Raw genomic sequence first — 25,282 nt, forward strand, 5'->3', positions numbered from 1 at the left:
GCGTCTTTGCCTCATATTCAGGTCTGACTGTGTAAAGATGTACTTGAGGCTTTTATGATCAGTATATATGTGACATTTCGTACCCATCAAATGATGCCTCCAGATCTTCAAGGCATGAATGACTGCTGCAAGTTCAAGATCATGAGTAGAATAGTTCTGTTCATGAACTCTGAGTGCTCGTGATGCATATGCAATTACTCGATTGTCTTGCATAAGCACACAACCAAGTCCAGTTCCTGATGCATCACAATAGATGTCAAAGGGTTTTGACACATCTGGTTGGGCCAAGACTGGAGCAGTAGTAAGATGATCTCTGAGGATGTGGAATGCATCATCGCATTTTTTATCCCAAGCAAATTTAACACCTTTCTTTAGTAGTTCGGTCATAGGTTTGGCTATTCTGGAAAAGTCAGAAATGAAACGACGATAATAGCCAGCTAGACCAAGAAAGCTTTGAATTTGATGGACTATTGCAGGAGGTTTCCAGTCCATCACTTCTTGCACTTTGCTGGGGTCAACGGATATACCGTCACCAGAAATGGTATGGCCCAGAAATTTCACAGTATTTAACCAAAACTCGCACTTGGAGAATTTGGCGTACAGGTGGTGGTCTCTTAATCGTTGAAGGATGACATGGAGATGTTTGGCATGATCTTCTGGATTTTTAGAATAGATCAAGATGTCATCAATGAAGACCACAACAAATTTGTCGAGTTCTTGCATGAAGACAGAATTCATGAGATACATGAAATATGTTGGAGCATTGGTAAGGCCAAACGACATGACCAGATACTCGTATAGACCATATCGAGTGGAGAAAGCTGTTTTTGGAATATCACTGGGCCGGATCTTAATTTGATGATAGCCGAAACGAAGATCGATCTTAGAAAATACCTTAGCTCCGGCTAGCTGATCGAAGAGAATATCAATTCGGGGTAGGGGATACTTATTTTTGATAGTTACCGCATTGAGAGGACGGTAATCAACACATAGCCTTAAGCTATTGTCTTTCTTTTTCACAAACAGGGCTGGACAACCCCACGGTGAAGCACTTGGATGAATGAAACCTTTGTCTAAGAGGTCTTGGAGTTGGATTTTCAGCTCGGCCAATTTATTAGGAGGCATACGGTAAGATCTCTTAGAAATAGGGGCTGTGCCAGGTTGCAGTTCTATGATAAACTCGATATCTCTATCCGGGGGCATTTCTAGGCAAATCGTCTGGAAAAACATCTGGGTATTCACAAACAATAGGAATATCCTTTAACTTAATCCCAGATGCAGCATAGGTGCAAGAGTTGAGGTACTTTGGTTGTGGAAGATAGAGAATGGTAGGCTCGTGTTTAGGTGAATCTATCTCCACAGTTCGAAAAGAGATATCTAAGACACATGATGCTGGGTCATCCAATTCATACCTAAAAGAACATCCATTCCTTCTAGCTCTAACAGAAGCAAGTCTGTTTTCATCAATTGACTACCCAGCTGAAGTGGTACCTTGCTACAGATTTGATTTGATAAGGTCTTTCCACCAAGAGTTGTTATCTTATAATCTCCATTAGTAGGATAAATATCCAAGCCTATTTTAGTCCCATACTTTGCATTAACAAAGCTATGGGTGGCACCAGAGTCAAAAAGAATAATTACGGGGTGATGGTTGATAGAAAAAGTACCCGTCATTATTGGTGCTCCTTCTGGAAGTTTGGAGAGAGTGGTAAGGTTCACCCTTCCTTGGCGGACCTAGACCACTTGCCTCTTGTTCTTGCCCTTGTTGGTTGGGCTGGATGTTTGCCCTTGGAAAGATTTCCTAGGTTGAGGGCAATCTTTAATAAAGTGGGACGGGCTTCCGCAGTTGAAACAACGATAATTGTTGTTTCCTTGGTTGACTGGCGGAGAGCTCGGCCGTGGACCTTGTTGTGGTTGCTGCTAAATTTGTGGCATCGGTGGTCGGTTGAATCGTGCCTGTTGGGGTGATCTGGCTACCCATCTGCCAGGCAAATTGCCTCGAGACGGGGCTCGAGGGGCGTTACTCGGGACCAACCGATACCTTGACGGTTGCGTAGTTGCTGGCCCTGTAGGTGCCTTCCATTTCTTTTCTGCTCTGTGGGCTGAGATACAATCTTCTTGAGTAATGGCCATGTTGACCAACTCATTAAAATTGTCGGCCCTTACCAAATTCAATCGTTCTTTAAGTTTGGTATTCAGGCCTCGGCGAAAATGATCTCTTTTGCGGGCATCACTGTCCGCATGGTATCCCGCATATTGGCACAAGTGGTTGAAAACTTGTGCGTATTGCATGACGGTGCGGGTTCCCTGAGTCAGATTCAGAAATTCATTGAGCTTGCGCTCAATGAGTCCCTCGGGTATATGGTGCGCTCGAAACGCAGTCCGAAACTCGTCCCATGTGATGACATGATCGGCAGGCTGCATGGCATAAAAAGGATCCCACCATAGACGAGCTGTGCCGCGGAGTTGCTGGGCTGCAAAAAGCGCCTTGTTTTCATCTGAACATGAAGCAGATAATAAGGCGAACTTGGACTCGATGGTTCGAAGCCAAGCGTCTGCGTCCAGAGGCTCGTCTGCCTTATGGAATAATGGAGGCTGGGTACTGAGGAAGTCTTGGTAACTGGCCGATAGGGGTTCATCTCAGCCTTGGGATTGCTGATGGAAGTGGCCCATTTGAGCCTGCACAAGCTGGTTGAGAAGTTCTGTTTGTCGGGCCATGACCTCGGCCAAATTTGGAGGTGGCGGTGGCGGTTGCTGAGAACCACTGGCCTGATCTGCCCGGAATCCTTCCGGGGTTCCGCGAGTAGCTCCAACCATCTGAAATAAAGGAGATATCCATTATCAACCATATTCTTACTCCAATTTCAGATGATATACAATTACCAAATGAAATGTAATTTATATGCTCCATTCAATCCACTCAGAACAGATGCAAGGATATTGAGCAAGATAATAAAACACAAGATTTAGATTGCTATATAAACACTGGTGATCCTTACATCTCACATCAACGCACTTAAACCACTACAAACCTTTGCCTAAGTGCACGTGCCACATATACAACAAGTGGCTCTACATCTAGATAGACTACACACCGCCTATGTCACATTTTTCTACACTAGTTACAACTAGACTATCACCCACTCCACCACAACTAAAAGTCATCAAAGTTGCCCACTGATGACTGACTACCCGAAGAGGAATGATGGGGACTGATGACAGGACCTCTGTGCTCAGAATCAATCTCGGAGACTCCCTCAATTTCTTTGGGATCTTGTTCTTCTTCTTCAGGTGCCGGTACTGCAGGAGGTACAGGCTGCTGTTGAAGCTCAATGATGTGCGCATTGGCATCATCAACTTCGAGAATGAGATCATGAATCTGCTCTTGAAGAAATTCAATGATCGTGTTGCGTTGGGTGATTGTCGTATCACTCTCATTGATTTGATCTTCTCGATGATGAATAGTCTCATTTTGGGTAGCAATGATTCCATCTTTCTCAATCACCAAAGCTCGAAGTTGATCAACTTGGGTGATATGTCTATCAGCTTCCCTATAGAGACTTCGCGCAGCATTGACCAATTGGCCCATCTCACGACGCAGTAACAATTGATAATGATACTGCACATTCATAAACCGCATCATACCTCAAAGTGCTTCTTCCGGTGGACCTTCCAGTCTATGACTCTCAGGGACTACCCTGAGATTCCATTCTGGCTCATTAGGATCTGTCGTAGCAAATAAACCAATGGGCTGTCCTGCGACTTCCCTGGGATGCTGATTACAGAAAACATAGATAGCTTCCAGTGCTGCTCCTTCAATGGTGTCAACTATTCGATAGCCCATCACTTCAATTTCAATGGGTTGCCATTGGGAACGAAGAGGGTGTTTAGGAATAGTCATTCTGACTTGAGCCCGATAAATGCCCTCTTCCTGATACTCTACTGCATCATATTGTGGAGGCTCTGTATAGCAGAACGACCTTAAGGATTCCCAAAGTAAGCGAGGAAAACCCTCCCAATGCAGGGCATTTGTGTGGAGATGCCCTTCCGGATCCCAAAAGATGTTAGGAGGGGCTACTATCTGCAACAAGAATGCAAATGGTGAGACTTTTTACCTTGCTGAGAATCACAAGATAATAGAATAGGATAATCAATTCTGATAACAGCAAAAACTGGAAATCAGATAGATGCCTAAGGTACTTCGGATACCCAACTTAAGAGTACCATGAAAATCCTATCGACCCATTCTAAAGATAAACAACACACCATTCATCCTTAACAGTATTCAACATACATTGCATTCTTTTGTTTAACAACAGATTATGCATGCACGTACTACTCGTCCTCACAACCAAAAATAACTGCCGAATATGTTCGGACTGACGTGGTTAATTTTTCGGTGGCAAAACACATACGACACTCCCTAATAACTAAGCAATAAATCCTACTCATCCTAACCTCTTAATCGGGGTTAGTGTACCTGTAGAAGAACACATAAATGTATATCATGAACCTTTCATGGCAGCACGACATGAAAGCATCCCCAAACAGTACTGTTCACTATAGAAACAGCATCTGTACAATTACCGCCGTACAGATAATGTTAACATACATCATCAAAACAACGTATTCACGGGGGTACCGCAAAATGCGGGGGTATGAACAGCGATCGCCATACCCTGCGCCGAACCATATACTCCCAATATGATCAACCTAAGTTGATATATTGGCAGCATCTCAAGTAGGCCACTGCTTGAGAAACAGCGTTCGGTTCGCATCACCGACGGGAAGGCTAACTCCCCAGTTAGCTGAGGATCCTTACCTTCTTACCTCACGACCGTAGGTGTCGCTACAAAAAGTAAGGTTGAGTTGTACATGAATTTAAATTTTGACAGAAAGTAGTGTTGCAAGTTAGAACTATCTATACATATATAGAGACTAATAGCCACCTGATATTTCCCATATAAGTCCCTAGGGCTTTACGTTCTAAGCATCAACCTTAACGGATCCAACATACGTTGTAAACTCATTTGTTGGCCAGTTTTATCATGAAAACACTTTATAAGAGCTTTTCCAGATGTAAAAGTAAACCTATAGCTCTGATACCAGTTGTGGCAGAACCGCCTGAATTATTCCGGTTCAAGTGCACTAGCTATCGCCATACAGCCGATAACGACTCAACGCACTTCAAACGGAACAACCCGTTGGTTTGTCGGGTCTCCGCCCGATACAACCACGGTTCAACAGGATCGAGGCAGGTTTACCTCGCACGAAGATGAGTTTACAATCACAGAACAGCTCGTCAACTTTTAATTTATAGATAGTCAAACATTGTTATAAACCAGGTTTAAACTTTAAGTAAAACTTATACAAACCGTGTTTAAACTGACAAGCTGAACAGCTTGTCCAAACTCACAGCGAAAAGAAAAGAACACGCGACTACACACGTCGCAAAAGTGGACACCATGCTTAGCCCAAGGTCTGGAGTCACTCAGGAGGGTCACTAACAGCCGGGGACGGATCCCACTCCACGGACCAGCCAAAAGGAACAGACGTTGGCCATGCAGGATTGTCCGTGGGATTCTCGAAGGTTATATCTGAAACAGATACTAGCAAGGATGAGCATTCTAATACTCAGCAAGGCTTACCCGGGTTTGGGTATACTTTAGCCCGTAACTAGACTCATGAAGGCATTGTAAAGGTTTTGGGTTTATTTTCAGCTGAAAAGCAACAAAGAGTATGATCTATTTTCAAATTTTAGCTATCATATTCTAGTTGATTATCCATTCTAGGTTAGCACCTACACTAAGCAAGCAAGGTAGAGTTTATCATTCATCAAGATTGTTCCATCATTAGTTTCACTCCGTACTCTATGTGGCGAAGGAATAAGCAGTCTCAATCTCCGCGAGAAACAGACGATTCTGAATCGAATTTCAACCTTGCAAGGGTAAACCTAACTCACACGCTTGGAACATCCAAAGATCCTTCCGAAGCAACCGTTTGCCTTTCATTCCGGGTCGTGGAACAAGGCCACCACAAGCAACTGTAGGACCGTACGCACACCAATTGTGCAGGACGTACGACTGTAGCGCGACTACATGACCGTACTCCTGTCCGCAGTGCGGAACGTACTCCCGCACGTCGGTGCGTGAGAAAAACCAAATTACGAGTGGTGGGAGGTATGTCCACTTGCTGGGCCGATTGGTTACTAGGGTTACCGCTTTACCACATTTCGCGGCATGTGGCTAGTACTTTCAAATTCTTAGCCACCACTACCACACGCTGCGACCTTATCAACTTTTATCCAAAACAGACAGGGTAAAAATTCCAGGTCATGACATCGCACATGACCCTATCCATAATCCTTATAGTGATTGCAGAATTGTAATCATGCAACTCCTATATCGCGCGAGTGATAGGAAATCACCGGACTTTTACCGGTCCTATTTAGCAGAGCATCTAAGCGATAAGGACTCGGGTACAATACATTGGATTCCTAAGATCTTATGCAACTAGGGTTTCATTTCAACTCCTAGACGTAATGCAAGATATATATAATGTATAAGTGAAATGGTAATAAATTGAAATACTGGGGTATGCATCGGGGCTTGCCTTCTTGAGTGGGGTTGGGGGTAGGAGTGTCAGAGACTTCCGATCTTTGGTTCGGGACTTCAGTTAGATCCTCGGCGACATTTATCGGGCCTTCAGAAAATCCTTGGTCTTGTCCCAAGACCAACTCGTAGTCTCCGTCATCGGGTGTCGCTGATTCTACATGAAATGCAACAATTTAATTGAAATGGTGTTTGAGTTAAAGATTTTATTTCACGATAAAGTTGCAATCCAACAAAGTCAACACACATGAATTCATGAAACAAAGGGGTTTAGGCTTGAATTACCATTTATAATTGAGTCATGATTATAGTACTGGATTTATTGCAAACAGGAACTAGAACATTTGAATTTGAATTCAAATTCCAAGTTTAAATTCAAAACTTAGGTAAATAGGATCATAAAGTCTTGAAAATTTAATTATATACTAATTATCAACACCTTAGGTTATGATAAAAAGATCTAATTAAATAAGCCTAAGGAACATGCTTAACTAATTTTAAATTATTTCAAATTTGAATTGCCCAAATTCTAAAGAACTTAAATTACAAAACAGAGTTAAGTTTTAAACTTCAACATAAGTTCACACATGACCTATAGCAATTACATATCAAAAATTATAAGAAACAAATCTAATATGCAGAAGTTATGTATAAACTACCTCTTAAACTTAGATTTAAAATAGATGCAAAAATATTTAGTTTCAAACTAAACTTCATTAATAAAAGTTATAGGGTTTGAAATCGAGTTTCCAACAAAATTAGTTTTGTAATTTTTGGATTTTTTTACTGTTTTCTATGAATTTTACAAGACAGCAACATCAACCACATGAAATAACAAACACTTAGGGGGGGTCCTCGGTATTTTGCGTTTGGGTCCCTGGAACATGGTTTCTTCTCACAGGTATACCCCTGCCCGGCCTCGACAGCGGCCGGCCGTTCGGCCCCGGCACGTTCTCGCCAGCGGCGAGGTCGCCGGCGGGGAGGGACTGGTCGGGCAGGGCCTACGGGACCCAGGGAGTTGTTTGGGAGGGGAGGTGCACGACGGGCGAGGGTGGAACATGACCGGCGACGGGGAGGTGCGGTAGCCGTGGCGGCGCGTCGCCGTTCCCGGCGAAGGGTCGGCGAACAGGGGGGTCGAACACACGCGCGAGCACCAGGGGAGGTTGGGGATGCGATTCCCGTACTTGGATTGGCCGAGGAAGTGGCGGAGGGGTGCTGTCGACGGTGAGGTCGAGCTCGGGCTGCTCCGGTAAGGGGCGGCTCGGGGTGGAGGTGATTCCGGTGAGGGAGAGCCGGAGGTTGGACCGGATCAAGTCGGGGGGCTAGGGGAGGAGGTGAGGGAGCGGTGTGCGGTGGAAATTTGAGCGGGGTGGAGTGATCGCTGTGAATGCCGGCGAGGAGCACGGGCGGACTTCGGTGGCGCAAGGAAGAAGAAAGGGGGAAATAGGCGAGGGCGGTGGGGTTCGGGTCGATTTTATAGGGCAAGTACGGCTCAGCTGATGGGAGAGAAAGGGAGGGAGAGAGAGGGAGGTCACAGGTGGACCTCAAGACGGTGGGCGGCGCCGGCGTGCTCGACGGGGTGGCGTGGCAGCCGCTCGGGGTCGACTGCCCGACGTGGAGCGGCAAGAGGAGGACAGCGGAAGCGGCGTGGCGGTGGGAGGAAGGATAGGGCGACGCGTGGAACAGGTTCAGGGTGGTGCAGAGCTGCAGGTGCGCGGGAAGCAGCCGGCGGCGGCGGTCACGCGCGCGCGCAGAGGAGCAGAGGAGATCGGGGCTCGGGGAAGACGATGGAGGACCCGGTTGCAAAAAGCAGAAAATACAGAGACCTTACTGTAATGTATAGATAACTTTCCAACCAGTGCTCAAATGAAGATGGGCCCAAAAGTAAAAGTGCAGGGTTTCTCAAGATCTACAACTTTGCTTTAGGGTTCATCTGCAGAAGGGCAACAGGTTTGAAATTAATATGAAACTTAGCAAAGTTTTCAAACTTTATGTAAATCCTATAGATAAAACTACACTACACATATATCCAAAAGGTAGTTTCACTTACTTTTGCGATTTAAACACAAGTTTTGGGACTTTTGCAAAATAACCCTCATACATTTGAATTCTACCCTCCATATTCACCCATTTAGCACAAAAGGACCTCTATTAAAATATAATTATATAAACAACCACTTTTCCTTAACATTAAAATTTTTAAACCAACTTTTGCCACATTTTGTACACAATAACACACTAAAGATCTAGGGTGTGACCATGCTATTTACCTGAGTGTCACAGCCCCGGCCTTGACTTCACCCGGCCCGGGCCTGGCAGCCTGGGCCCGCCTGTCGGCGCCCAGGAGCGCTTGATCCGGGTGGATCTAGCGTTTTCTGCCCGATTCCTTCCATTATTTCATGCTGTGAAATTGTAAAATGCATAGAAAATGTTCTAAGTCTCAAAGTTGTGAAATTAGATTTTTCTTTATTCCTCTACAATAGATCTACGTAGGAAAATTAAGTTTGAACATGTTTAAGCTCTGTACAATTATTTATATTTTATTCTTTCTAAACCAAGTTAGTTGCTTATCTTGCTGTGTAATGCTCCAAAAACACCAAATTAAATCTTGTTAGATTCCTTGTGATATGCTCTATCTAATGGTGCAACTTTTCTATATAACCCTAGGCTGTTGGGAAGGGTTTAACGTGTTTAACATTTTTCTGCCCTGTAAGTTTATTAATTTCATAACTTTAGTTTGAAAAGTGATAAAATGGCAAAACCACTTCTGTTACCTTTGTTATCATGTCTTTTGTCTTTGGTAATTCTTTAAGGATTTATGAAAATGCTTTGAGTACCTTTTAAGATTTAACTTGATTCTAGTAGTTGAAAATTGTAAATAACATAAGTAATTCCACAAAGATAATTTTGCTGCAAATTCAACTCTCACGAGTTCCTTTTGAGATTCCCTATGTGCATAATTTAAATCATAATTTATGCCTGTTAAGTATCTAGTTGAGCAAATTTCGCTTATTGGTCCCAAGGATTAAAAATTAGTAATCGAGCTTTGTTGTGCCATTGTTGTATTGCCTCCTTGTTTGGAGTGATATTTTTCTTCTATTGCCATGTCATAGCATGTCATCTCATTTTCATATCATTGGCATCATCCTAATGCACACATCTCATTCATACAATATAGTGACCGAGGCGTTGGAGGACGAACCCATTGAGCCCGCCGAGACCGTCGAGGCCGAGCCGGGAGCCGAGTTTGTTGTTGAACAAGAAGAAAACCAAGGCAAGCAGCTAAGCATGATTCCTTGACCCGCTTAACTTGTTTAGAATTAGTTACTTCACTTGGGTATTTATATGTTTATGCTATATGTTTATCTATTGCATCGTCGATCCTATTTTCATGCTATGACTTCCCTTGCTTTTACTTTCATGTCTTTGACACGCGTAGTTAACAACTAATTGATCAAGCAAATGCTTAGCCATGCTTAGAGTTGTTTTTTAGTTTGCAAGAACATTGGAATAGGGTCACCTTGCTCACCACACCACTTTTAGCTATTTCCGCGCTTGTTCGATTGAAATGTTGGAAGTTCGGAAGGGTTTAGTTGGGAAGTTATGCCATGATTTGAGTGGAAGGTAGGGCCTAGAGAAAGGAGTCTCAGAGGCATAGTCCGCTTGAATTGGTTAAGGACCGTCCGTGGATGACCTCGGTTTTGAGCACTTATCGTACTACCACATATCCATTCATGGGGTGGATAAACCGATTACCCTCTAGTTCTAATCTTTGATGCACGGTCCTAGATGCGTGGCCATAGGGCTTTGTAGATAGGCTTAGGGGTGTCCCCGGTGGACCTAGGTAACTCTCAGTGCAAGTTAGGCGTGATGTTCAACGGTTGAAACTTGTCGGGAAGGGTTGATGTGAGAACCCCCTTGCTCAACGTGATCGGTTGAGTGAGTCGCATGGTCCTTGTGTCGTGTGGGTAAAGAAGTACACCCTTGCAAGGTTAACAAATCAATTTGAATTGCCGCGCTCTCAGTCATGAGCAAGCTCAATTTCCAATGTAATCTTCGTAGAAGTATCGGTTTTGTGTGTTGGGTACGTGTTACCTCTTTTATGATGCATAGTGGTTGGTTGATGTAACTAACTAAAACTTGAGGTGGGTTAGGCAAGTTAATTAAAATGCTAGGAAGCTAGGTGGTGGAATTGGGGAGCTTATGCTTATCTATTGTTACTTAACCCTAAAGCCTCTTTTGTGAGCCTTCATATGCATAATCCTTGGTTATTATTTAATCGCGTAAGTCTTGCGAGTACCTTTGTACTCATGTTGCTTTATTAACTAAGTTGCAGGTGAGCCGGAAGTGGTGTTTGGCCATTTCTACCCCGCCGATTCCGGCACGGGTGAGGAGTAGGCCGATGCGGTTTTAATGGTGTCCTTGAGCAAGATGCTATTGTTCTATCTCGTTATGTTTTTCTGCTGCACAATCGTATTGGGGATACCATTTTGAACATTAAACTTTATGGTTTATGCCCCTCTCTAATGTGAATCGTGAGCCCAAGGGTTGTATCTCGTAATTGAACTTTTAAATCTCAGATTTGGAACCTTCCTCTATATTACTCTTGTAATGACTAGTTGTTTAACTTTGTATTAAAACTTGCTCTTTGTGGATCATCGGTGATATATGGGCTTGTGACGGTATGGGTGTTTGCATGATCTTGGGCATATGGTGGAGCACATACCAGGACTACCGGATTTGATATCATTTTTGGCGAATGATGGTTGGTCCTTTATAATGTAGATGTGGGTTAACCCGTGGCACGCCATTAGTGTGAGCGTGTGTTAGTCCTCATCTTCATAATAAGGACCGGCGGTTCGCTTAAAATGATGTTAAATTGGGCGGTTCTCACAGCGGGTATCAGAGCCGAGATTCCATGAAGTGAACTTAAAATTTTTCTTAAAGGGGGTTGAGAGCAAAATAAAATTGAGTACTTGCATTAATATTTAATTCTTGTAAAATTTGAACCTAAGGATTAATTGCTAACTTTCTCCCTTTGTCTTAGAGCTATTATTCCCTCTATTGCTTCACCTGTTAATTAAATGTGCTTAATCTCTCATGTCTTTATGGATAGATGGCCAAGTTGATCATGGCGACCCGCGCTCCGGAGACGACTGGGTTCCCTGCGATCCTCAATGAGATGTTGAGGAGGGCGCACTACACTTTTCGGCCCGAGTATGAGGTCTATGCTCATGGTTATGGAGTTGGACTGGTGGACTACATGGCGACCCTCCACCTTGAGGCGAGGATGGTGGTGGGAGCTGTGAAGTACGACTTCCGCGCTTGTGGTACCTTGGAGGAGATGATCATTCAAGAGGTGGCACGTGAAGCCTCGCCCGCCTTCGCCACGAGCACCGTGAGCTTTGGGAGGATCCTTTCACCTACCTTCTGGTGCAGGGACCCGAGGCTCCCATTGCTCACGTTGTCTCGCCTCCGGTTGGGCCTTACACTTTGGAGAAGTGCATGGCAGACACCGTTTCCGCCTATGAGACGGCGCATCGGAGTTTGGTATGGGAGTTGGAGGAGACAAGGAGTCGTCTCGCCCGCCTCCAATACCAAGTGGAGCCCTACCTTCGGTCAATGAAGTTGCCTAGGAAGATCATGGATGACTAGCCACGGAACATGCCGCATGAGGAGGCGCCTCCTTTGTATCGCTTTCCGCATGTGGTGGGTACATGGGCCGAGGCGAGAGGATCGTACAATCCCATTTCGATGGGGTTGCACGTGTGTCGGTTCCATGTGAAGCCCGCCACCCGCGCGAATCTTTTGGGATTCCCGGAGCTACTTGACCCATGATTTGTTTATTGTTTGGTGAGAGGGAGAGTCGCCCATTATTCCAAGTGCTAGTAGGAGGGTCGTAGCACTTTGAGTAATGTGGTTGTAAGGTGGAATTAAGCGCTAGGACATTAAAATGCGCTCATTTTGTGTTGGTTGAACTTGATGAATGCTTGTGAACTAAAGTTAAGTTGGCCTCATGGTTATGATTATGCCTCAATGTTTTATTAGTAGCCTTATATTATTGTGTGGGAACGATGTGATGTAACGACATATTGCACTCATATGTTGCATGCATGCACTCATACGCATATAATAATTTATGAAGTATATAAGTGACCGTTTCTAGTTCTTTTTGATCTCCAAATCTGCCCTAGTGATCTTGAATGGTGAAGCCCAAATCTTTTGCGCTTGTCGAATTCATGTCTCTAGTAACCGGATGTTATAAATTTTCATTGATAGTTATCGTTCGAGTCTCGATCTTATGTCCAATCATCATCTACACTTTATCATTTCATTGTTTTTCCTTAAGATTATTACCTTTCTTCCTCGGTCGCTAACCTATCTTAAATTCTTGCTAGGATGAATTTGCATTCGGGAACTGGCACGAACCGCGGGAATGGTTTGGGTGGGAATAACAACAACAACAACAACAACAACAACAACAACAACAACAACAACAACAACAACAACGATCTTCCCAACCCTCCCATCCACCCCAGTCTCGCGGATGTGCTTGCCCAACAAACTCAACTCCTCGGGCAATTGGTCAATCATATTGGCAACTTGGGCAACGCCGGCAATCAAGCTCCTAGAGAGGAGCCTCAAGTGAACAAGTATGGGAATTTCTTCCGCACCAACCCACCCATCTTCCGTGGCTCCAAGGATCCTCTCGATGCGGATTTTTGGCTTCATGTCATTGAAGAGAAGCTCAATCTCATCCAATATGAAGAACATGAGAAGGTCTTATTCGCCGCTCACCAACTTCATGATGCCCCAGGGGCTTGGTGGCGGAATTGGAAGGCCTCTCAACCCGCAAATCACCGTTTCACGTGGGAGGAATTTCGGACAGCATTTCGCTCTTTCCATATTCCCAAGGGTATCATGGACATCAAGAAGAAGGAATTCCTCAATCTCACTCAAGGTCATCGGGATATAATGTCCTATGTCAATGCCTTCAACGCTCTCTCTCAATATGCACCCGACGAAGTGTCCACCGATGCTAAGAAGCGGGAGAGGTTTTATGATGGTCTCTCGGAAGAATTACAAGACAAGCTCTCTACCACCAAGTTCGATGAATTCAATGACTTGGTGAATATTGCTATTCACGCCGAACACAAGATGAAGACACTTGAGGCCAAGCACAAGCGTCCCGCTCCTAACTTGGCGGGTGGTAGCTCCTCCCGCCCACGTGTGGGGCCACAACCTCCCCCATCTCGTGAGCCGCGTGTGCAACCACCGCGCCCTATGTGCGTTGTACGCCACTCTCAACCACCTCAACGACAAGCTCCAAGGCCGGCCAATGCCTATTGGAACAACCCAAGCGGTGCCGCAAGGGGTCCATGCTACAATTGTGGTGGCATGGGCCACATCTCCAAGAATTATCCGTCTCCAAGGCAAGGCGGTACATCCAATGCACCAAGGCCTAACAACCCTCCACCACAAGCCCCACATCAAGGAGCCAAGCCATCACAAGCTCCTAAGCGTGGCCGCCTCAACTACACCACCGCGGAAGAGATTCTGGAAGATGCCGACGTGCTCATGGGTACGCTTCTCATAAATTCTCATCCCGCCCTTGCCCTTTTTGATTCCAGAGCAACCCTTTCTTTCATTAACAAGAAGTTCATGATGCATAGTAAACTTCAAATGCAAACTCTACCCCTACCATACCACATAGAATCACCGGGTGGGGAAATCATCTGAAAACATTTTGTGGATAAAGTTCCAATTCTTATTGAGGGAGCCACCTTTCGAGCAAATCTCCTCATCCTAGATAAGCTAGGCTTAGATGTTATCCTTGGAATGAATTGGTTGGGAAAACATGATGGGGTTATCAAATGTGGGCCACGCACCATTGATCTCTTGCACCCCTCCAGGAATAGGGTTCTTCTCTCCCTCGTCAAAAAGGAAGTTTGTCTCTATGCCTTGACGGGTACCGAAACCACGGCATTGGAAAATATTTCCGTGGTTTGCAAGTATCCGGACGTCTTTCCGGAAGAATTACCGGGCATGCCTCCCGATCGTGAGGTGGAGTTCGTTATTGAGCTAATGCCCGGGATGGCTCCCATTTCCAAGCATCCTTACCGTATGCCTCCTAATGAATTAAAGGAATTGAAAGAGCAACTCAAGGTCCTTTTGGATAAGGGTTTCATTCGTCCGAGCTCCTCTCCTTGGGGATGCCCGGCTCTCTTCGTGAAGAAGAAGGATGATAGCTTACGGATGCGTGTTGACTACCATCCATTGAATGAGGTCACCATTAAAAATAAATACCCCCTTCCTCGTATTGATATCTTATTTGACCAACTTTCAGGAGCTTGCTATTTCTCCAAGATTGATCTAAGGTTGGGTTATCATCAAATTAAGATTCGCCAAGAAGATATTTCAAAAATGGCTTTCTCTACTAGATATGGTCTCTATGATACACCGTCATGTCCTTTGGCCTCACCAATGCACCGGCGTATTTCATGTACTTGATGAATAGTATCTTCATGGAGGAACTTGATATCTTTGTGGTTATCTTCATTGATGATATTCTTATCTATTCGAAGACTCAAGATGATCATGCTCATCACATCCATATTGTATTGCAAAAACTTCGGAAGCATCGTCTATATGCCATGTTTAGCAAGTGCGAGTTTTGGCTTGAGAAAGTATCTTTTCTCGGTCACGTTCTCTCCAAGGATGGCGTCGCCGTCGATCCTAGCAAGGTGCAAGATGTTCTTGAATGGAAACAACCTCAAAATGTCACCAATATCCGGAGTTTTCTTGGACTTGCGGGATACTATCGCCGGTTCATAGAAAACTTTTCAAAAATTGCCAAGCCTATGACTGAATTATTGAAAAATGGGGTCAAGTTCGAATGGTCCCAAGCTTGTGAGGAAGCCTTTCAAACTCTCAAAGATCGTCTTACTACCGCTTCCGTTCTTGCTCAACCAAATATTCACAAGAACTTTGATGTCTATTGTGATGCCTCTCGCGTCAGTCTTGGTTGTGTTCTTATGCAAGAAGGCCAAGTGGTAGCCTATGCCTCCCGTCAACTCAAGAGACATGAAGAAAATTATCCAACCCATGATTTGGAGCTTGCGGCCATTGTCCATGCTCTAAAGATATGGCGTCACTATCTTCTTGGTAATCATTGCAATATCTACACCGATCATAAAAGTCTTAAATATATCTTCACCCAATCCGATCTCAACATGAGGCAACGTAGGTGGCTTGAGTTAATCAAAGATTATGATCTTGAAGTTTACTATCATCTCGGTAAGGCGAATGTCGTTGCCAATGCACTAAGCCGCAAGGCCCAATGCAATTGTTTGACTATGGGACCTCCTCTTCATACTCTTTGTGATGAATTTTGGAAACTTGAAATGGGAATGGTCATGGAGGGTTATCTTGGTGCTCTTATAATCAAGTCCGAACTCTATTATCAAATTAAGGAAGCTCAAAAGAATAACAAAGGTATGGCTCGAATTCGTACCTTGATGAAGGAGGGTAAAGCTCAATGTTTTTCTTGTGATGATCAAGGAGTTCTATTCTTTTGGAAGCGTATCGTCATGTCTAAGGATCACAACTTGAGGCGTCTAATTCTTGATAAAGCTCATAACTCTCAATTCTCTATTCATCCGGGTAGTACCAAAATATTTCAAGATCTCAAGCAAAGGTTTTGGTGGACTCGCATGAAGCGGGAGATCGCTCGATACGTCACCGAGTGCGATGTTTGCCAAAGGGTTAAGGCCGTGGGCCGGTACTCTTCAACCTTTGCTTATTCCATCATGGAAGTTGGGAGAATATTGGAATGGATTTTATCACCGGGTTACCGAAGACTACTCAAGGGTATGATTCTATTTGGGTTATCGTTGACCGTTTAACCAAATTGGCTCACTTTCTACCGGTCAAGACTACCTACCGAGCTAAGCAATATGCGGAATTATATCTCACTCGCATTGTATGCCTTCATGGTGTTCCAAAAACAATTGTCTCCGATCGTGGTCCTCAATTTGTTGCCCACTTTTGGAGGAGTCTTCATGAAGCCATGGGAACCGACCTTACCTATAGCACCACTTACCACCCTCAAACCAACGGCCAAACCGAGAGAGTGAATCAAATCCTTGAAGATATGCTACGAGCTTGTGTTCTAGTGTATGAGAAGAAATGGGCCACTTGCTTGCCGTTCGCGGAATTTTCTTATAACAATAGTTACCAAGCAAGTATCAAGATTTCTCCCTTTGAAGCCCTCTATGTACGGCGGTGTCGAACGCCTATCAATTGGTCCGAGTCCGGGGAAAAGCCTTTCTTTGGCCCAGATTTAGTGAAGGATGCCGAGGACCAAGTCAAGATCATTCGCGAAAATCTTTGCATTGCTCAATCCCGTCAAAAGATATACGCTGATCGTCGCCGCCGTGAACTCCATTTCAAGGTTGGTGATCATGTCTATCTTAAGGTCTCTCCTTTCAAGGGCACTCGTCGCTTCTAGATTAAGGGCAAATTGGCACCTTGTTTCATCGGACCTTTCCGAGTCACTAAAAGGATCGGAATGGTGGCTTATCAATTGGATCTTCCCCAATCACTTTCCACAGTTCACAATGTGTTCCATATCTCTCAATTGAAGATGTGTCTCCGTGTCCCTACCGATGCCATCGACCTTGAAACACTTGACCTTCAAGCGGGCCTTACCTATGAAGAACATACTATTTCCATCCTTGATTATGATGAAAGGAAGGTGAAGCAAAGTATGGTGAAGTTTGTGAAAGTTCAATGGAGCAACCACTCCGAAGACAAAGCCACATGGGAACGTGAGGATCGTTTGCGTCAAGACTACCCTAACTTCTTCTCCCATGAGTGAGTCCTTAAGCCCTCCCCCACCGCACCCAACATTCTTTATGAAGTTCATCTTTCTAGATATCATATATGTGTACACAATCACCATCAAAGGGAAACTAGGATTGTCCTACCACTCCCCACCACCCATGTCTTGCACATCCTTTCTTAGGTGTTTATCTTGTCTTGGTGAATATTGCCTTATCACACTCGGGATTTTATCGCTTCTATCCACCAAATCTCGGGACGAGATTTTCTTAAGGGGGGAGATTTGTCACGACCCAAAAACATTAAGCATGATCAGAAATTTAACCACAGCATCATGAGCATCATCCAAGCATAATCAAGCATCATGTGGATGTGTTGGATTAGTGAAATTAATTTTTTCTTGTCTTGTTTGAGTGAAGGTTGTGAAGAAAGTTCCAATTTTGTTAAGTGGCTGTGCCCCCAAAAATTTTATTTAAATACTAGAATTTGAATGGTGAGTTGTCAAAATTTTTCCTCAATTTATTAGTGCTTAACCTGAGTCATAAAATTCTTGGAAACCTTGACAACTGCAAGATTGTTGGAATTTTTGTGAGCACTCGTTGCTAGCTTTTTGAGTGTTTGTTGTTGCATTATGTTCTTGGTAATTTATGATTTCTCCAGTAAATTGTTGATGATTTTTGGAGCCAGGGAAGTATCAGTTTTCTAATTTAGAAACTAGAACTTTGTTTCTGGGTGATTTTCCCTACCGGCCCCACCTGTCAGACGCACACCACCCCTCCCCACGCGCCCGGGCCCGCACATCAGCCCCTCCCTCCATCTTCCTAGCGCAACCCCGCCCGCCCGTTGGCCGGCCGCGTGGCGGTGTCGCTTCCACGCCCGCCAGTTGGGCAGCGCGGCCTCGGGCGGGAGTTATCCCGCGCGCCCGCCCGCTCGCCTCCCCTTCTCTCTCTCCATTTCAAACACTGCCATTCTCCTTCTCCCGAACACCCTAGCCCTTCCCCCACCACCGCCTCCTCTTCCGCCCGCCGGCCGTTGCATTCCGCCGCCGCCGGTAAGCCTCCGCCCGATTGCCCGCGCGTGCACCACCCTCTCCTCCTCCTCACTCGGTCCCGACCGACCGCCGCCCTTCCCTCCGCCCGCAGCCTCTCCCTGACGTGCATCTCCCTCTACCGATGCCGCTCTCCGCCACGCCGCCGCTCGCTGCCTCGCCGCGCTCGCCTGTGCCACGGGCAAGCACCCCTACCTCGTTGTGCTGCCCGTGCGCGTACCCCCTTGCTCAACGTGATCTGTTGAGTGGGTCGCATGGTCCTTGTGTCGTGTGGGTAAAGAAGTACACCCTTGCAAGGTTAACAAATCAATTCGAATTGCCGCGCTCTCGGTCATGAGCAAGCTCAATTTCCAATGTAATTTTCATAGAAGTATCGGTTTTGTGTGTTGGGTACGTGTTACCTCTTTTATGATGCATAGTGGTTGGTTGATGTAACTAACTAAAATTTGAGGTGGGTTGGGCAAGTTAATTAAAATGCTAGGAAGGTAGGTGGTGGAATTAGGAAGTTTATGCTTATCTATTATTACTTAACCCTAAAGCCTCTTTTGTGAGCCTTCATATGCATAATCCTTGGTTATTATTTAATCGCGTAAGTCTTGCGAGTACCTTTGTACTCATGTTGCTTTATTAACTAAGTTGCAGGTGAGCCGGAAGTGGTGTTTGGCCATTTCTACACCGCCGTTTCCGGCGCGGGTAAGGAGTAAGCCGATGCGGTTTTAATGGTGTCCTTGAGCAAGATGCCATTTGTGACACTTAGGTATTTAGCATTGTCACACCTTAGATTTTAGCATGAAGTTGTGTGCAAAATGTGGTAAAAGTGTGTTTAAAAATTTAAATGCTAAAGGACAAGGGTTGTTTATATAATTATATTTTAATAAAGGTCCTTTAATGTTAAAAGGATGAACATGGGAGGTAGAATTTAAAAGCATGAGGGTTGTTTTGTAAAAGTCAAGAACTTGTGTTTAAATCGCAAATGTAGGTGAAACTACACATGGGATGTAAATGTAGTGCAATTTTTAAATAGGATTTATTTAAAGTTTAGAAACTTTGCTAAGTTTTATATTAACCTCAAATCCTTAGCTCTTGTGTGAATGCACCTTAAAGAAAAGTTGTACATTTTGAAAAACCCTGCATTTTTGCTTTTGGGCCCATCTCCAATTGAGCATTGGTTTGAAAGTTATCGGAGCATTACAATAGGGTCCCTGCATTTCTATGAAATTGCACCTAGCTCCTCCATTGTCTTCCTCAGGCCCCGATCTCCTCTGCTCTCTGCCGCGCGCGTGATCTCTGCCGCCGGCCGCCTCCCGAGCCCCTGCAGGTCTGCGCCGCCCTTATCTTGCTCCACGCATCGCCCCACCACTCCTCCCACCGCCCGCGCTGCCCCCGCTGGCCGTCCCCCGCTCAGCCACGTCGGGCCGCCGGTGCCGAGCGGCTGCCACGCACACGAAGGGCATGCTAGCGCCGCCCGCCGACCTGAGCCCGGCCCCGTGACTGCTCTCTCTCCCTCTCTTTTCTACGAGGCTGTGCACTCCTATAAAGCTTGACCCGAACCCCGTTTCCTCGCTTGTTTCCTCTTCTTCCTCCTCGCGACACCGAAGCTCACCTCCCGCTCCTTGTCGGAATTCACCGCGACCGCTCCACCCGCCCAAGTTCCAGCTGCCCACCGCTTCCTAACCTCCTCCGCTAGCTCCCCAACCTGATCTGGTCCAGCTTCCGGCCCTCCTTCGCCGGAATTGCTTCAACCCTGAGCCGCCCCTTGCCGGAGACGCCCGCGCGCCGCCTCATCGTCGACAACCCCCTTCTGCTCGACCTCCAGCTCATCTAGGTACTCAGATCGAACCCTCGCAGCCCACTGGTGCTCGTGCGCGCCTTGGTTGCCCGTGTTCACCAGCCCCTCACCGGGAACACCAGCATGCCGTCGCGGCCGCTACCCCTCCTCGCCGCCGGCCGTGTTCCGCCTCTACCAATCGAGCACAACCCCCTCCAACCAGCTCCCCATGTCCCCTAGATCGTGCTGAGCCAGTCCCTCCCCGCCGGTGACCTCGCCGCCGGTGGGAATGTGCCGGAGCAGACCGGCCGGCCGCCGTCGGGGGCTGGCAGGGGCACATGTGCGAATAGATTTTCTGTTCTAGGGACCTATGTGCAAAAGACTAAGGACCCCCCCTAAATGCTTTTGTTATTTCATGTGGGCAAGCTGCTGAATTGTAAAATTCGTAGCAAATTGTAGAAAAATCCAAAAATTGCCAAACAAGTTTTTTTGGAAACTAGATTTCAAACTCTATAACTTTTATTAATGAAGTTTGGTTTGAAACTAAATACTTTTAAATCTATTTTAAATTTAAGGTAAAGGGGTATATTGTGCATAACTTCTGCATACTAGTTTGTTTTCTTGTGATCTTTGGTATGTAGCATCTTTAGATCATATGTGAACTAGTGTAAAAATTTCATGCTCAGTACTATTTTGTAGTTTAAGTTCTTTTGAACTTGTGCAAATCAAATTTAAAAGGGTTTGAATTTAGTTAAACATTTTCCTAAGGCTTATTTATTTAGATTTTTTTATCATAATCTAATATGTTGATAATTAGTTCATAATTAAATTTTCAAGACTTTATAATTCTATTTACCTCAGATGTGAATTTAAACTAGAAGTTTGAATTCAAATTCAAATGTTTTAGTTTCTGTTTTCAGTAATTCTAGTGCTATAACCATAACTTAAGTGTAAATAGTAACTTGAGATTAACCCCCTGTTCCATGAGTTCATATGTGTTAATTTGTTGGATTGCAACTTTATCGTAAGATAAAGTCTTAAACTCAAACACCATCTCATTTAAATTATTGCATACCATGTAGAATCGACGACGCTCGACGACGGAGACTACGAGCTAGTCTTGGGACAAGACCAAGGGTTTTATGAAGACCTGACCACCGTCGCCGAGAATCTAACTGAAGCCCCGAACCAAAGTTCGAAAATCTTTGACACTCCTACCCTCAACCCCACTCAAGAAGGCAAGCCCCGATGCATACCCCAGTATTTCAATTTATTACCATTTCATTATTATACTATATATCTTGCATTACGTCTAGGAGTTGAAATAAAACCCTAGTTGCATAAATCCTAAGCGTCCAATGTATTGTACCCGAGTCCTTTTTGCTTAGACGCTCTGCTAAATAGGACCGGTAAAAGTCGAGTGATTTCCGGTCACTCGCGCGATATAGGAGTTGCATGTTTACTATTCTGCAATCACTATAAGAATAATAGACAGGCTCATGTGCGGTATCATGACCTGGAGGTTTACCCTGTCTATTTGGATAACAGTTGTTAAGGTCGCAGTGTGTGGTAGTGGTGGCTAAGCGTTTGAAAGTACTAGCCACATGCCGCGAAATATGGTAAAGCGGCAAGCCTAGTAACCGATCGGCCCGGCAAGTGGACATACCTCCCACCACTCGTAATTTGGTTTTTCTCACGCACTGACGTGTGGGAGTACGTTCCGCACAGCAGACAGGAGTACGGTCATGTAGTCGTGCTACAGGCGTATATCCTGCACAATTGGTGTGCGTACGGTCCTACAGTCGCTTGTGGTGGCCCTGTTCCACAACCCGGAATGAAAGGCAAACGGTTGCTTTGGAACGACCTGTTGGTGTTCCAAGCGTGTGAGTTAGGTTTACCTTGCAAGGGTGAAATTCGATTCAGAATCGTCCGTCTCTCGCGGAAATTGAGATTGCTTATTCCTTCTGCCACATAGAGTAAGAAGTGTAACTATTGATGGAATAATCTTGATGAATGATAATCACTACCTTGCTTGCTTAGTGTAGGTGCTTACCTAGATTGGTTAATCAAGTAGAATTTAAAAACTAAAATTTGAAAGTAGATCATACTCTTTGTTGCTTTTCAGCTGAAAATAAACCCAGAACCTTGCAATGCCTTCATTAGTCTAGTTACCTGGCTAAGTATACCACGAAGCGGGTAAGTCTTGCTGAGTATTAGTATACTCAGTCTTGCTAGTAAATTTTTTAGGTATGACTTTCGAGAACCCCACGGATAACCCTGCATGGCCAACTTTTGTTTCTTTTGGCTGGTCCGTGGAGTGGGATCCATCCCCGGCTGGCAGTGACCCTCCTGAGTGACATCAAGCTTTGGGCTGAGTACGGTGTCAACCTTCACGACGTGTGTAGTCGCGTGTTTATGTTTCCTTCCGCTGTAAACCTGAGCAAGCTTTTAGCTTGTTACTTTAAACAATGTCTGTATAAATTCACCTAAAGTTTGGAATGGTTTGTAATAACGTTTAATATGTTGTGAATTATAAATTGGTGAGCTGTTGCATTGTAAACTCGCCTTCGTGCAAGGTAAACCTGCTTCGATCCTATTGAACCGTGGTTGTATCGGGAGTAGACCCAACAGACCAATGGATTGTTCCGTTTGAAGTGCGTTGAGTTAGCATCGGCTGGACAGCGATGACTAGCGCATTTGAACCGAAATAATTCAGGCGGTTCTGCCACAGCTGGTATCAGAGCTGTAGGTTTACCCTTACGACTGCAGTAGCTCTTAAAAAGCATTTTCAGGATAAAATTGGCCAACAAATGAATTTACAACGTGCGTTGGATTCGTTAAGATTGGTGTTAGAACGCAAAGCCTTAGGGATGTATATGGGAAATATTAGGTGGCTGCTAGAATATGTATATATGTATAGATAGTTCTAACTTGTAGCATTACTTTCGGTTAAAACTTAAATTTATGTACAACTCAACCTTACTTTCTGTAACGACATCTTCGATTGTGAGGTAAGAAGATAAGGATACTCAGCTAACTGGGGAGTTAGCCTTCCCATCGGTGATGCGAACCGAACGCTGTTTCTCAAGCAGTGGCCTACTTGAGATGCTGCCAATATATCAACTTAGGTTGGTTATATTGGGAGTATATGGTTCGGTGCAGGGTATGGCGATCGCTGTTCATACCTCCGTATTTTGCGGTACCCCCGTGAATACGTTGTTTAACGACGTATGCTAACGTTGTCTGTACGACGGTAATTGTACAGATGTTGTTTCTATAGTGAACAGTACTGTTTGGGGACGCTTTCATGTTGTGCTGCCATGAAAGGTTCATGATATATATATGTGGTCTTCTGCAGGTACACTAACCACGATTAATAGGTTAAGACGGATAGGACTTATCGACTAGTTATTAGTGAGAGACGTATAGGTAATGCCACCGAAATTAACCACGTAAGTCCGAAGATATTCGGCGGTTGTTTTTGGTTGAGAGGTCGAATAGTACGTGTATGCATAATCCATCATCAAATAAATGAATGCAATGTATGGTTGGTTCTATTAAGGATGAATAGTGTGTTACTTATCTCTAGAATGGGTTAATAGGATTTTCATGGTAGCTTTAAGTTGAGTACCCTACGCATTCATCTGATTTCCAGTCTGTGCTGTTATCAGAATTGATTATCTCGTTCATTTACCTTGTGAGTTCTCAGCAGGGTGAATAAGTCTCACCATTTGCATTCTTGTTGCAGATGGCAGCCCCTTCCAACGTCTTTTGGGATCCTGCAGGGCATCTCCATACTAATGCCTTGCACTGGGATGGTTTTCCTCGTCTTCTCTGGGAGTCGCTAAGTTCGTTCCTTTATACCAACGCCCCACAGTATGACGCAGTAGAATATCAGGAAGGTGTTCGCCGATGTCGAGTTAGAATGACTATTCCTTAACATCCCTTCCGCTCCCAATGGCAACCTATCGAAGTTGATGTGGTGGGTTATCGTATAGTTGACACTATTGAGGAAGCCGCTCTTGAAGCCATCTACCTCTTCTGCAAACAGCACCCAATGAATGTTATAGGACAACCTATCGGTCTATTCTCTACAACTGATCCCAACGATCCTGAGTGGAATCTCAGGGAAGTTCTGGAAAGTCACAGGTTGGAAGGCTCAGCAGAAGAAGCAGCTACAAGCCTTGGTGACCGAGAAGGATGAAATCATCACTACACGAGAGGAGACTATTCTTCACCGAGAAGACCAGATCAATGAGAGTGATGCGGCGATCACCCAACGCAACACGATCATTGAGTTTCTCCAGGAACAGATTCACAACCTCATTCTTGAGGTGGATGATGCCCATGCTCAAATCAATGAACTCCAACAGCAGCCAGCACCTCCTGTTGTACCAGCCCTCGAAGAGGAAGAAGAAGATCCTGAAGAAATCGAAGGAGTCTCCGGGATCGATTCTGAGCATGGAGATCCTGTTATCAGTCCCCATCATTCTTCTTCAGGCAGTCAGTCGTCAGTGGGCAACTTTAATGACTTTTAGTTTGGTTTGAGTTGGTGACGTCTCAGCTGTAATTACTGTAGAAAGATGTGACATAGGTAGTGAGTAGTCCATCTAGATCTAGAGCCACTTGTTGTATTAGATGTGGCAGGTGTGCGTATGAAATGACTTGTAGTAGTTAAAATGCCCTAATGTAAGACGTAAGGACCACCAGTATTTGCGTAGTAATCCAAACCCTGCGTCCTACCATCTTACTTAATCTCTTTGCATCTGAAATGAGTTGATTGAATGGAGCTTATGAATTACATTTTGGCAACTGTATATCATCTGAAAATGGAATAAGGATATGATTGATAATGGATATCTCCTTTGTTTCAGATGGTTGGAGCTACTCGCGGAACCCCGGAAGGTTTCCGGGCAGATCAAGCCAGCAGTTCTCAGCAACCACCACCACCACCTCCAAATCTGGCCGAGGTCATGGCCCGACAAACAGAACTCCTCAACCAGCTTGTGCAGG

Source organism: Panicum hallii, chromosome 5 (genome assembly GCF_002211085.1).
Source record: "Panicum hallii strain FIL2 chromosome 5, PHallii_v3.1, whole genome shotgun sequence".
NCBI classification, from domain to species: Eukaryota; Viridiplantae; Streptophyta; class Magnoliopsida; order Poales; family Poaceae; genus Panicum; species Panicum hallii.